The 15,014-nt window shown below is 47.1% G+C and overlaps 1 protein-coding gene across 1 annotated transcript in view; it reads left to right on the top strand.

Annotated features, from left to right (window-relative positions):
* LOC130210409 (sodium/calcium exchanger 2-like) overlaps positions 1-15,014 on the top strand; it is a 173,342-nt gene that overhangs the window by 43,181 nt on the left and 115,147 nt on the right. Inside the window, exon 2 of the mRNA XM_056440679.1 lies at positions 7,110-7,148. The gene's annotated coding sequence lies outside the window, so the exon portion shown is untranslated. The remainder of the gene's footprint in view (positions 1-7,109; positions 7,149-15,014) is intronic.

A 15,014-nucleotide genomic window follows, 5' to 3' on the forward strand; every position in this document is an offset into this window, starting at 1 on the left:
ATCCTCCAGCCAGGGCTGCATTGATTTTATATTGCACATGCTAGATAGTAATAAAAATGCTATAAAACGACAACCCTGTCTCCCACAAAAAGACATTCCCATACAATGAAACACTGAAGTATTTTCGACTGAATTACGGTCAGTGAAAGTCCTGTGTTCCTCCCAACCACCCCACACTGACCTCGTCCCTACGCGGACGTCTGCACACTATGATCGGAAACATATTTTTTAAGCGAATGCATCCCGTGAGACAAAAAGTTTCCCTTGAAACGTGATGGGCGAAGCTGTTTCCTTGCCTGGGTGACCAGGCTGCTCGGTATCAGGGGAGAGGCATCTGGATTTTTTTGGTGTCTGATGAATGAGTGAATGGCTGAATAAGGAAACTATAATTGTATAGACTCTGGGTCAGTGGGTTAGTTATCTAAGGCCACACCCAGAAACTATAGGAAGAATAACGCCCCCTGAACACGCCTGATGTGATCTACGAAAGAGGAGGAACCAGCTCATGAAAAATGAATAAATCAAATGGTGCAGATGAACTTGGCTCTGCTCTCTCGTGAACAGAGTGTCAACCATCTGTGTAGATTCCTGTCTTCCTCCCTTAAACTGTCAACAAATTAAGGACATTTCTGTCTCTATGCTGCTTCATCTTTTTCTCCTCGTTTTGCATTTTCCAGACACACTTGGCACCTCAGCGTTTTTTGCAACACCAGACATCAGAGAGAATCTCAGACAGCACCGCCTGAGCTGGTGGGGTTTATGGAGAGTAGCTCGCAGGAGAAAAAAAACACGCACAACTGGAATTGAATTGCGATTGTATGCAGTGTGTTCTGGCACATAATGGCAGGAAGCACATCGTCGTACCAAATGTCCTTTATCTCTCGAGCCATGTTCTTTCTCTGAAAGGAAAATTACAGCTTTTTAAAGTTTTAAATGCAGGAACTGGAATGGTCGAATAGACTGCGTGTTAAACATATTGTGTCAAACTCAGTATCTTTGTGTTAGAATCCATGCAGGTGATTGGAGCTGGCATTTGGCCCCTGAAATGCCATGCGTGCAAAACAGAAAACTGAATAAATGTTTGTGAATTTGTGTGGTGTTATCCCATTCCTTCGACCTTATTGAGAAGCAGAAAGCGGCAGTTAGGACGTTGCGGTGTGCCGGCAGAGATGACCCGCTCGCCCCCGCCGTCCATCTTTCTGTAATTGTGGAACGCGGCGGCGGATGAGCGCCATCAGCAGTGTATCGAAGATGAGCAGGATGTTTTTCTGAGTAGGCGGACTGACTGAATCCTTTAATTATCCAGCCATCGAATGTTCCTTTCATACATCTATTTCCCCCATCTCTCCACACCTCCCTGGTTGAATGCATGACAGCTATGTTGCCGGTTCAATTATGAACTGGAGCTAAAAGTCTGTTGAGCTTCGAGTTCTCGGCCGATAAGAGAGATTGCAGCGGTACTGGTAATTGACCAATCAAGGCGGTGGCTTATTTTTTTGTCCTTCACACACTGAGGCAAAGATGTGATTTGTGTCCACAAGTAGATTGCTGACTGTGAATACCCAGATATAAATGATAGCTGCGGGTGAGTATTGTGCAGCTGGCACCTCAGCTTGCCAACAACGCCAATTGCTCGGGCTGGTGATGGCCGATGTAATATTCATAGGGAAGTGTGTTAGCCCACCCGCTTCCCTCCTATCTGAAAGTAGAAGTAGTTCATAAGTATTCATCTGAAAGAAAGGAAAACAGCACTCTGTTGCCAACGCTAACCCAATGAAGCAAGCAGCTCTCGCTCCAAAGGTTGCTCTGTCCCCACCCGTCCCCTCAGGTCTCCCTCCAAAGCCGCCGCCCCCCTAATTATCGTTGAGTCACAATGTTTTCACCTCCAGTTGCGTCGTCTCAAAGTCGATTGCTTTCCTGAAAGTTGTTTTGGGCATCTAAGCCTCAAATAACTCAAGTTCAGAGATTTTAAAGTGTGGTTCCATGACATGAATGAGGTCAGTGTGTACCCCTCCGGTTTAAACCTTTATCGTGTCTTGACTAACTGAGACCACTAATGTCATCTAATGGTGTTTATTTGTGAAGATTATCTTGCTGAACTAAATGTGAAAACTTTAAAATCTCATGAATGTTGTTGTTTGTCACAGATCTTATTTCACAATCTTTGTGTTGATGGAACCAGTGCAGTGCTAGCTCCCAGCTTGGCTCATCAATACATTCCTGCAGTACTTTATTGTTAATACTCGCAGCTGGCGGCGTGTGGAAGTCTTCTTATTTTTTTATTTTTTTGGTAAGAGCATTTGATTTATATATTCCTGTCTGGATGTAAAGATAATTCTCCACAAAGGGTTCGTAAAGTACTTCCTATGCAGTAGCTGTCACAGCTAATAAGAGACATTTCAATAATAACCGGTCAATGGTCATCCGGTGACAGGAAGAGAAGAAACGAGGCCATTAACTCACACCTGTGAAATTGGTGGGAGTATCTAAAGGGAAATTGTCTTTTAATGTCAGATGAATACTGCACCTGGAAAACATAACATTTATTTGACGCTAATAAACTGTAATGAGGAGCGGTGTGCAGACGTCTTCCTACTTTTTCTGCTGTTAACCTATTTCATCTATTGTATAGATTGTAGGTATCCAATGTATTTTCAGACTGTTTCTGTATTTACAAGATCATATTTTTCTGTTAGATTCGCTTTACTTTGGCACACACTGATCTTTGTGATGTGTGTGCAACGTCCCTCAGACGATGGTCCGTGTGATATGAAGTTACTGCTAGTTTTTCTTCTTTTTCCTACAATTTAATTTGTCTTTTCAAAATAAACTTCCTAATGAGTCAATAGAGACATTCAGATGGAAAGGTGCTCAAAAATCCACATCTTTTAATATCCCGTCTGATCCCGTGGGGAAATTGATTGACAGCTCTGACAGCGGAGAGGCAGAGGTTGGACAAGATGAAGTGAAGTTTTCCTGTTTGTGGCTCCAACACAAATGTCTTCTTGTTTGAGGCGAGAGAAGGGAGCAGCCATTGTGCATCAAGGACATCTTCATCGTGCATCTGATGAAGAGTTGTTGGGAAGTGACGATAAATTAACAAAACACTCACATTAAGTTGATGGTGAACATTTTCCATTATCGGAATAACCGTCAACAAGCTCTCATGGTAGAGGAGGTGAAAAATAGAGCCTGATTTAATGAAATGCGGGAATTTTTACGAGAGGTGTTGCGATTTCTTTTTCTTTGCATGGAGACCTGATGTTATAATTATGTCTGTTTTTCACAAAAAATGATCTGTTTCTCTCTGTGATGCAAGTAAACTATTATTTATATATTGTGGCAGACCAGGGGGAAAAGCAGAGCAGACAGGGCACAGGAGGCGGATCCCAAAGCTCAGGTTGGGGGAAGTGATCCACGGGGCGTACTTCCCAGTGCAGGTGCTGCAGCCAATTGGCACATGGGAGTGGTCACACCTGCAGCCCATCAGCTGATGAGAGACACAGACTATATCTACCCTCCACTGGAAGGCATCAGGGGAGAGCAGCCTGAGCAGGAGAGAAGAAGGAATGTTGGAACCTCAGGAGAGGAGCTGCAACAGACCGGAGGTAACTGGACCATCTCACCGCTCTCCTCTGCTCTGCCCATACAGGAGATCGGAACCGTCTCACACCAGGTGTGAGACCAAAGACCAAAAACCCCGACCGGGAAGAATCCTTTGTTGCTGTTAGATGCGCATTCCCCCCTTTTCCTATGTTTTTTTAAAAGACACTTTATTTTGTGCTATTTCTGAGTCTCCTGATTTTATTCAGAATCTCACCTCCAAGTCCCCCGGGTTGCCACAAAATATATATATATAAATAATAGTTTACTTTATATAAATATACGTGTATGTATTAGCGGTGTCTTTGTTTTTTATGGATCAGCTTCAGTGAATCTACGGATGGTTGTGATGGTTCATCTGGATATAGAATCCACGTAAAGTTGAGGTTGAACAAATTGTTCTTGGCTTCATTCTTTATCTTTTGGACTAAATATATTTGCACTTTTGTTCCCTGCTCATGATTTGCTGGAAGAGGGGTGGGTCCCCTTTGTCCTCCTGCTTTCCTCCAGCGGTGGTTACTCTGTAACTGGTGTCGCTCGCAGAGCAGCCGCCTCTCATATTACTGAAGGTGGCATCCAGGCTTCCCTTTATTGAGTTTCTCTTCATGTTTTTATCTGTGTGTGTGTGTATTAATGAACACTGCAAGACTATTGTCCGGGAAGCGACACCGCCTCTTGTTTACTCTCGAGTCGTAGTGCTTTCATGCAGGAGTGCTGGTGTGTGGCTGGTTTTGTGTTGCACTCTGGCAATATTAGTTGTCCTGTAAAAGTGAGTGACTTTGTGTGTGTGTGTCTCTGTGTGTGTGTGTACGGATGCTGGCAGTATAATAACAAGACTATGGAGACAAAGTGTGGTTGACAGATTAATAAAAACAAGACCAAAACACTAACTTTCCTTGTTGACCTCACTCTTTTCATGATCTCACACACACACACACACACACACACACAGACGTGTGTGTGTCTGTTCACGTGTGTATGCAATTGTGTGTGTGTGTGTGTGCAAGTAGGAAAAATGGATGGATACATTTTCACAATCACACGTCAAAATGGAAACACACACACACATATATTTCTTTTAACAGGCTGTACTTGTATGGTCCTAACAGGAACTGGATTACTTCACTTCTGTCTCACAGCTGGTCTGCTCCTATGACTCATCCAACAGTTATCTATCTTCCGGTGCCTTTCGTCATCGCTACAGAATCGTCATTACGATCACATTTAGGTTATTGAACTCATTTTGTATAAAATCGCGATCCATAAATGCATTAATCAATCTTTTGGGTTGTAGATATCTTTTATACCCGCTCTGTGCTCCTTGGTGTTGCAGTCGAGTGTATCTGCCTCTCACTCTTCTGGGTTCCAAACCCTTCTCGACAGTAATGAGCAGCCGCGTGCGCACTGGGACAATGTCGGCTGTAAACAGGTTCTATAATTGCTTCTTTCGCCTTCTCACTGTACCCATACTGTCCACTCTCTCTCGCCATAGATTCTCCACCTCTGAGGTCATTATGAATCGACGTCTCAAACATAGTTCCACTTCTCCAAACCAGCGTTTATTTCGATGGACAAGTATTTAAAAAATAAACTGTTTTGCTTCGTGCTGCTTCACCAGTTATTCTCGATAATGAGCCTGAAGACAGAGCTGATGATCACTCACAGCTGCTGTCGTCAGATAAATAATGACTCATGTAAACCATAAATACGTTGGCTTTGCATCACAGCGTTCTCGACTGCCTTCCATCTTTTACATCAGGACGCTCCTGATGTAAAAGATGTCTCGTTCTAAATCAGCGCAAAGACATTTGATTCATATGCAAGGCACGTTTATTTATGCCGCACGCAAGGCAACTCAAAGGGCTTAACTCAACGCGTCAATTGCAAAGGAAAACACATTATGGAAGGACAATTATATACAGTTATTAGTAATAATAGAGGATAGATGATAGAAACAAGCTGAAATAGAAAATGATTACAGTGCAGTGTAAGATATTATCAAATAATAGACAGAAAAGTCTTCAGCCTTGATTAAAGTGAGAGTTGCAGTGCATTCTTTCGGAGTGTCACTTCAATTCATTTTATTGCAAAACAGTAGCAGAAACAGAAATTAAACTAATAAACATAAAAACCTTGCTTTGTCTTAAATGCATTCTTAAATGCGGTTGAAAAATAGTTTTCCCTTCCAGTCTCGAGCCAAACACACCTGTCTGTACTCAGGTGACGTTTACATATAGTTTACGCCCCCTGACGTCAGTATTTCAGCATAATTTGATCTATGGGCAGAAGCATGATTATAATGTGCGGTATGTATGGATGAGATACGGTATTGATAAACACAAGTCAGCGTAATGGCTTTTACAGGAGGCGTCGTAACGTCCAACCAACGGGCAACGTCACGACGTCTACGCCCACTTCCTGTATTCAGTCTGTGGATCGGGGTCGTTTCATCTCGATATGCTGGCTACCGTGTGCTGGTCAGTACATGGAGGTAGTCGTGTAACTGTTGCTCATCATCCAGCCACCAACTAAATGTTCAAAGCGTCCTGCTGATCAAACCTGTGACTCGGCACCAGAATACGGACTTGAACGCATCTTTTAGGAGCTCGAGATAAACTTTGTGGGAACACACTCGTCTCTCTCTCTTTCTCATCAACCGAGCTTTCTTTCATCCGGCAGCTCCAGCTTTCTGACCCATCACTCCTTTCTCTTTCTATGTCACCACCCTCAGCCTTCTGTCTGTCTCTCTCTCTCTCTCTCTCTCTCTCACTCACTCACTCATGCATACGTACAATGTCTTTTTTCTCTTTCATTCGAGTGCACCAATCAATAATCCATTCTACGCAGCCTTGTTCTGTGAAGGCAGAGGCCCTCATCGCTATGTCGGGCACGTCCAAGTGAGAGGAAAGCCAGACGCACAAAGAGAGAGGTAGTTAGTGGGACAGACAGCTTGATGAATCAGTTGCCACCTTCAGATTAACCCTCAGGTTCTGGAGGCTTTCTGTCCCAACATGTACTTCATAGCTCTCTCACAGCAAAGTGACATTATGCTAAATATCGCATATGTTGATATGGATTTGTGTTATGCTGTCTATAATAAGTGCTCCTGCCATCCACAGAAGTAAATTGCTTTATTTATTTTTCTTCCATTGTGCTCCCCTGCCGGTCCTTCTGTCGGTAATACACTGATAAGAGCTTCATGCAGGCCCGCCTCAAAATACAGAACGATCCCCTTAATGATTTTATAAAGTAGCTGTAGAAATAAATCCTCTTTATAGATCCGAAACAGTTGGGTTATGGTGGATAGTCTCAGGGGAATGAACTTTAAGAAATTGCTTTGGTATTGTAAGGACACCGAACGGCCCGATCTCTGAGGGTGTGTGTCTGTGTGTAAAAGTGTGTGAATGTGTTGTACGGTAATTCAGACGTGGCTTTACACTTCAGACTGTTTCTTCAAGTCTCTGATTGAGTTTATGTTTATAACAAATGTCTTTCACTGTTTTCAGGGCAGCTGAACCCTCCACGACCCCATGAGTTTGGTTTGGGTAAGTAAACTGCCTTTGTGCATTTGTGTGGGAATAAATCACAATGCAATCACACACACGCACTCACATACACACACAAACACACACACTCACACACAAGATAGCACAACCTAATGTGCGCAAAGTTGTATCGAGTAGTTGGTTTATGCATGATCAAATGTTTCATGGGGAGAGATCCAACTACACACACACACACACACACACACACACTAACCGAGTCTCAGTGAGGGATTCATGAAGAAGCTGCTTTGTTACTGAAGCCAGCTCACTCTCTCCTCTGTTTTCCTTTCCCGCTCTCTGAATACTAAACATCTCACTGTTGTTATCCACTGCTAGGAAACCATGGACTGCACTTTGTGTGTGTGTGTGTCTGTGTCTGTGTGTGTGCGTGTGTGTCTGTGTGTGTGTGTGTGCCTGTGTTTCTGTGTGTGTGTCTGTGTGTGTGTGTGTGTGCCTGTGTTTCTGTGTGTGTGTGTCTGTGTGTGCCTGTGTTTCTGTGTGTGTGTGTGTGTGTGTGTGTGCCTGTGTTTCTGTGTCTGTATGTGTCTGTGTGTGTGTCTGTGTGTGTGTGTGCCTGTGTGTCTGTGTGTGTGTGCGTGTGTGTGTGTGTGTGTCTGTGTGCTTCTTGTAATTTTGTGAGTAGTTCTACACATATGTTCTCACTCCCACAGGCTCCGCCCTCTCTTGGACTATTCTGTGTAATACTCTGCTCCTATCATAAGCATGCGTTCGCCCAGTGAAGCTTTCAGCACAGCCAGCGTACTCTAATACGTGGGGAACCCCACCGTAGACATAATAATGTCCCCCCGGGTACGACGCTTGGGCACACATTCCAGTAGAGGGCGGAGCCTGTGTGAGTAAGAATGGAGGATAATGTAACCCCAGTTCTACAGGTACAGGCAGAGCTCTTTCCCAAAAGGGCCCTGCTGCTCCCACACATTGCTCACTGAAAAGGGTGTAGGATAGCGTAGCAGCTAGGGATTCACACCGAAACCCGGTTCTAAGCGGGAACTGGTTCTAAATGAGTAAAAACCTGTATAGATAATGTCCAAAGTCAACCGTTCTCCTGTCGGTACTTTAGAAGTTACAGAATGAGACCTTTGTGGTAAATAGCAGCGCGTTAAACCTCCTCTCTCTGCATCTGTGTCTGTCTTTGGACGAGCGGTGGAATTGTGCTTTACTCAGACATACACACACACACACACACACACGCACGCACGCTGGCAACCACCAGCTGTCAGTCTCCAGGTCTTTATAGGCGCCGATGGAAACACACAAAACAACGGGCTGAATGAGCCTCTTCAGTTCCCTGAAACGAAGCACGGGGAATAAAGTTACCGGGAACTTCTTGGCGGAAGAGCGCAGCGTCACGTACGGAGTGTTTGAGGGCAAGCGCGTTGGAGTGTGTCTCGTGAACATGTGCGAGTGCGTTATTGAAGTTAGAGTCCGTCAGAGTACTCAGCGAGCAGAGTGTGTGTGTGTGTGTGTGTGTGTGTGTGTGTGTGTGTGTGTGTGTGTGTGTGTGTGTGTGTGTGTGTGTGTGTGTGTGTGTGTGTGTGTGTGTGTGTGTGTGTGTGTGTGTGTGTGTGTGTGTGTGTGTGTGTCCTCAGGGCTTCATGTAGCAGCAGTAAAGAGAGAGCAGGGACTTGTTGCCAATGACCAACAGGCTGTTTCCTTCCACCGTTGTTTCATTTGGCTATAACGTGTTCTCTTCCTTTATCCTTTTTGCTTCTTCTGTTCTCGCTCCACAAGCCTTCCTCTGTTTTCCTTCCTTTCGTCGATGTGTTTGCATTCAGCCTTCAAGCCTGTACTTTAGTGAAAAGCACGGTAACTCAGCAAGTCTGCGTTGCCATAGTAAAACCATTTAGCAAAGTCTGATGCCCAGAAATTCTGCAACGTGACATCTGCGAACTCCTCACACCGTGCTTATGTTTGCTGGCACCAGCCGGTGTGTGTGTGTGTCCTCTGCCAGATAAGGAAAGCAAAAAGGACTGGAGAGGAAAAAGAGAGAAACTTCCTTTCTGCTCACTCTCTGCTGTTCATTTTGTTATGTTATAAATGTTTAAGATATCAGTTCAAGGTTGAGAGTAACAAGCTCCAAGTCAACAGAAACAGCCTGAAAAATTAACAACATCTGAGACGGATTGAGAGTATTTGGAGCACTTGAAGGTATTTGTTGGACCCCGATGCTACAGTCTGCGTTCGAGGGGCGGGACTTAGCGAAGCTTCAATCATTCTCTTCATTTAAACTTAATCGCTCTCAGTATTACACTGCATTACCGTTATATAATGCAGGGCATCAGATTTAACATCGTCGTAATCCTCATGGTCAATCCATCCTACAATCCTAGTTGACAGACAGCTGAGGCGTAAACTAATTGCTCCTCTCTGGTCATCCATGTGAAAGATCGTGTTTCATGCTGAAATGTATCAATCCACCAAAGTGACCTTTGCTGTCCTGGCTCCTCATTGGTGGAACAAGCTCCCCACTGACACCAGGACAACAGAAAGTCTCCACATCTTCCCCAGGAAACTAAAAACACATCTTATATACCTAGAATAAAAGCAGATTAGCACTTCAGTGGCACTTGAATTGCATTAACTCATGGTATTACTTATGGTTTTAGTCATGGTATGACTTATGGTACTACTTATGGTATTACTCATGGTATTATCCATGGTATTATTCATGGTAATAATCATGGTATTATTCATGGTATTATTCATGGTATTAACCATGGTATTATTCATGGTAATAATCATGGTATTATTCGTGGTATTAACCATGGTATTATTCGTGGTATTACTCATGGTATTATTCATGGTATTAATCATGGTATTACTTATGGTTTTAGTCATGGTATGACTTATGGTATTACTTATGGTACTACTTATGGTATTACTCATGGTATTATCCATGGTATTATTCATGGTAATAATCATGGTATTATTCATGGTATTATTCATGGTATTAACCATGGTATTATTCATGGTAATAATCATGGTATTATTCGTGGTATTAACCATGGTATTATTCGTGGTATTACTCATGGTATTATTCATGGTATTAATCATGGTATTAATCATGGTATTATTCATGGTATTACTCATGGTATTAACAATGGTATTACTCATGGTATTACTCATGGTAATAATCATGGTATTATTCATGGTATTACTCATCGTATTAATCATGGTATTAATCATGGTATTAATCATGGTATTACTTATGGTATTACTTATGGTATTAATCATAGTACTACTCATGGCATTACTTATGGTATTAATCATAGCAGGCTACTACTCATGGTACTACTCATGGTACTACTCATGGTATTATTCATGGCAATAATCATGGTATTACTCATGGTATTATTCATGGTAATAATCATGGTATTATTCATGGTATTAATCATGGTATTACTCATGGTACTACTCATGGTGTAACGGACTGAGGGAAATGTTATGTTATAAATGTTATGTTCAGGATGTAAGTGAACGTCTCATGAGCTGGTAGCTGTGAGGCGTGTCTGTGATTGGAGAGCGAGTGATGTTGTTGTGTTGTGTTACGACTGCTCGAGCAGAGCTATGACCCGGAGCAGACGTGAAGCTGGTTGGGAGGCTTTCACGGCGTTTTGCTGTCGTTTTGGCGTAGGCTACGGCCAACAGTAGCCTGTTCTATGTTCCCTGAATAAACACCCTATCAACCATCTACGCCTCGTAGCGTTCCTGACCCAGGGTCGCTACATTTGGTGTCAGAAGTAAAACTTTCGCTATCATCAACATCGCCACGCGAGGTAGCAGCAGAGAAGCTAAGTGGCTAACGCTCGTCAACGGTGAGAAACATGACATCGGGGAGCCGTCTCAAGATTAAACGGGAAGGAGAAAGTGATGAACGAGAATGAGACGGCGCAGCCGGGGCCTGGCAGATGACGGAGCACCGAGAGCGGGTAAAAGAAACCGCGAGGATGGCTGCGGAGGCTGGCTTTAGCCACTCGGGCCGCGCCAGTGAGGGAAATGGTGGCCGTAGAGGAATAACTGCGGCCGCAGGAAGGGACATGACTGAGCCCACTGAGACACGGAGAGAAGCTATTCCGTCCACAATAAAGACCCCCAGATATGACGGTAAATCCAACTGGGAAGCTTTTCATGCACAATTTGAACTATTAGCCCATGCCAGTAGATGGTCCACTGAATTAAAAGCTCTCCAGTTAGCGATGTGCCTCACGGGTGACGCTTTATCAAGCCTGCTGCTGCTGAGTCCTGATGATCGGAGTGATTATGATGCACTAATTGGGGCTCTAAAGCCACAATTTGGACAATGCTCTGCCACTAGCCTGCTCCGCTCTGAACTATGCAGCAGACAGCGACGGCCAGAGGAGCCGCTGAGGGAGCTCGCTAATGACATTGAGGGGCTTGTTCACCGCACCTACGCCCACATGCCCTCGTCCATCCAGAGTGAGCTAGCCAGGCCCTGCTGCCAGCTGACCTGCGCATCCAGACACTACTCGCTCACCCTGGAGTCAGCAACGGAGAGAGAGATGCTGTGTGCTGGCGCCATAGGTAAAGTGGTTGAAAAAGCACCAAAAGGGAGCGCTGCTTGTGAGACGGAAAGGGAGTTGGCGCAGCCTGCCTGGGTGGGGGAGCTAACCCAGCTAGTGAGGGCTGCCACTTCGAGAGATAAGAGGCAAGACAAGCCACGACCAAGAGTCTGCTGGGGGTGTGGCCAGCCTGGCCACCTGGTCCGACACTGCCACCGCGAACAAGGGAAACGAGCCGGGGACCGCATAATCTGGACGATGCGGACCCCTGGCACTCTGTCCCAGCCCCCTCTAATTAAAGAAGCTACGCAACCATCCGACCAAATAGGGGCAACCAGACCACCGGAGGGACTAGTGGTGCTGGGTCGAACATGGATCGGAGACTGTTGGTATGCAATGCTCACCATTGGAGGGACATGCTGCTCTGCACTGGTCGACACAGGTTCGTCAGCAACCCTGGTGAGGCCCGATGTGGTGACAAAGGGAACTGATATTTTTCCCACTATCGTGAAACTGCAGTCAGTCACCGGGGAGCGAACTCCTATGGTTGGGGAAGCAATAGTGACTCTGGGCCTGGGGAAAAAGTCTATCCGCTGCCCGGTGTGGGTTGCTAACCTGGAGGACTGTATACTGGGACTGGATGTTCTCGGGGCATTGGACTGTGTCATCAACACAAAGAGAGGAACTCTCACATTCCCTGATGGTCATGTCATCCAGATGTGGTGCCAGCCACCCCGGCCTGGCTGTGTTGCGACCCACACCGTTGCCACACTGACGGCTGAGACAACAAATTATGCTGCCCCTAGCTGCATCCCTTCAAATGAGCTCTCCACACTGCCCTCCACCCTGCCCGCTGCTGAGTTGCACCCACCCCCAGCCTCGGTCCGGCCAGCTACAAGTCCACACACACAGGTGACAAACGCCTCTCCACCTGACGACAGTGAAAGAGTCTTGGCAGTGAGGGAGGTCTGGCAGGCAAACTGTGGTGGTCTGACTCCTAGCGAACAAGATCTGTTGTGGCAGCTGCTTCTTGAGTTCAAGGACTGTTTTTCAATGTCGGAGGACGATGTGGGCCGCACAGATCTCATCCAGCATTCCATCGAAACGGGAGATGCACGGCCGATTAGGATGAGACCTCGACGCCTCCCACTGGCCAGGCAGGCTGCGGCAGACAAAGCCCTGCAAGAGATGCAGCGAGCGGGAATCATCGAGCCTTCCACCAGCCCCTGGGCCTCGGCGATCGTCATGGTCCCCAAAAAGCAGAAGGAGGCGTGGCGTTTCTGTGTGGACTTCAGGCCCCTCAACAAAGTGACAAAAAAGGACTCCTACCCCCTTCCACGCATCGACGAGGCCCTCGACACGGTGGCAGGGTCAGCCTGGTACTCCTCTTTGGACCTGCGGAGCGGGTATTGGCAGGTCCCTCTCAGCCCTGAAGCTAGGGCCAAAACTGCCTTCATCACTAATGGGGGCTTGTGGCAGTTTAAAGTCCTTCCGTTTGGCCTCTGCAATGCTCCTGCCACGCTCGAGAGGCTAATGGACAGGGTACTCGCTGGTATCCCTCGGCAGGAGTGTGTTGTGTACCTGGACGACATACTGGTGCATGGTGACTCCTTCCAGGCGGCTCTCGAGGCCCTGAGGCGGGTGCTGGAGAGAGTGGCAGCAGCAGGTCTAAAGCTGCACCCACAGAAATGCTCCTTCATGCAATGGGAGGTCACATTTCTGGGGCACAAGCTTGGGGGCGGCGGTGTCGGCACCATGGATGATAGAGTGCAGACGGTGAAGGATTGGCCTACCCCCAACACTGTGCAGGACCTGAAAAGCTTCCTGGGCCTGGCCTCCTACTATAGGAAGTTTGTGAGGGTTTTTTCCTGCATAGCTGTACCACTGTTCCGCCTGCTGCAAAAAGGGGTGGTGTTTGATTGGACAGAGGAGTGCCATGCAGCTTTCACTTCACTGCAGAGAGCCCTTGTGGAGGCCCCAGTCCTCTCACCGCCTGACCCCACCCTGCCTTTTATCCTCGACACGGACGCCAGTAATGCAGGCGCAGGTGCTGTGCTGGCCCAAGAGACTCCTGAAGGAGAGAGTGGTGGCGATCACAGCAGACAGTTTAACAAGGCTGAACGCCGCTACTGTGTCACGAGACGGAGCTGCTTGCTATGGTCTGTGCCATCCGACATTTCAGATATTACCTTGGGGCCTCCACTTCACAGTCCGGACCGACCACTCTGCCTTACAGTGGCTCATGTCTTTAAGGAGCCAGAAGGCCAGCTGGCACGCTGGATTGAGGAGCTACAGGCGATGATTTCACTGTGGTCCACAGACCGGGGCACGCCACGGAAATGCTGACGCTTTCACGCCGGCCTTGCAGCGCTGATGGCTGCAACTACTGTGAGAAAAGAGAGGCGCAGGAAGAAGAGCGGCTGCAACCTGATGTGAAATGTGCTGCCGTGGGACCGGTGGGCACGCCAGCAGGCCATGGACTGACAGCTGTGGACGCAACAGAGTGGGGGTGCAAACAGGAAGAGGATGTCGACAAAAGGCCAGTGCTCGCTTGGGTGGGATCCCAACAGCGACCACCTTGGGGAGAGGTTACCATGTGTTCTCGAGCCACAAAGGGACTCTGGTCAATTTTTCAAGCCCTGCGACTGCGTGATGGTGTACTGCAGAGGGGGTGGAAAGAGCCGGCGACTGGAGAGACAAGTGGTGGTGCCCGGGGCTCTGAGAGAGACGGTGCTCCGGGCAATGCATGGAGCTCCGGGATCTGGTCACTTCGGCGTTCCGAAGACCCTCCGTCGCCTCCGCCAGGGGTTCTACTGGGGCCAACATAGGCGGGATGTGGAGGACTACTGCCGCCGCTGCGACAGCTGCACAGCTGCACAGCGAAGAAAGGCCCTGCAGACAGATCTCATGCCCAGCTCCAGCAGTTTCCGGCTGGGTGTCCCATGGAGAGGGTGGGGATTGATGTTCTTGGACCGTTTCCTCACTCAGAGAGGGGCAACCGTTACATCCTCACTGCCATGGACTATTTTACGAAGTGGCCCGAAGCTTACTGCATGCCGAACCAGGAGGCGGAGACGATTGTGGATGCTCTGGTGGGGGGAATGTTCAGCAGATTTGGGGCCCCTGAAGTCATCCACACAGATCAGGGCAGAAACTTTGAGTCCCGTGTCTTCGCCGCCATGTGTGACAAACTGGGATCCCACAAGACCAAGACTACACCCCTCCATCCACAGAGCGATGGGCTGGTGGAGAGATTCAACCGCACGCTGGCACAACAGCTGGCCATAGTGGCAGCTAAACATCAACGCGACTGGGACGACCACGT

The sequence above is a fragment of the Pseudoliparis swirei genome, chromosome 20, assembly GCF_029220125.1.
Source record: "Pseudoliparis swirei isolate HS2019 ecotype Mariana Trench chromosome 20, NWPU_hadal_v1, whole genome shotgun sequence".
NCBI classification, from domain to species: domain Eukaryota; kingdom Metazoa; phylum Chordata; class Actinopteri; order Perciformes; family Liparidae; genus Pseudoliparis; species Pseudoliparis swirei.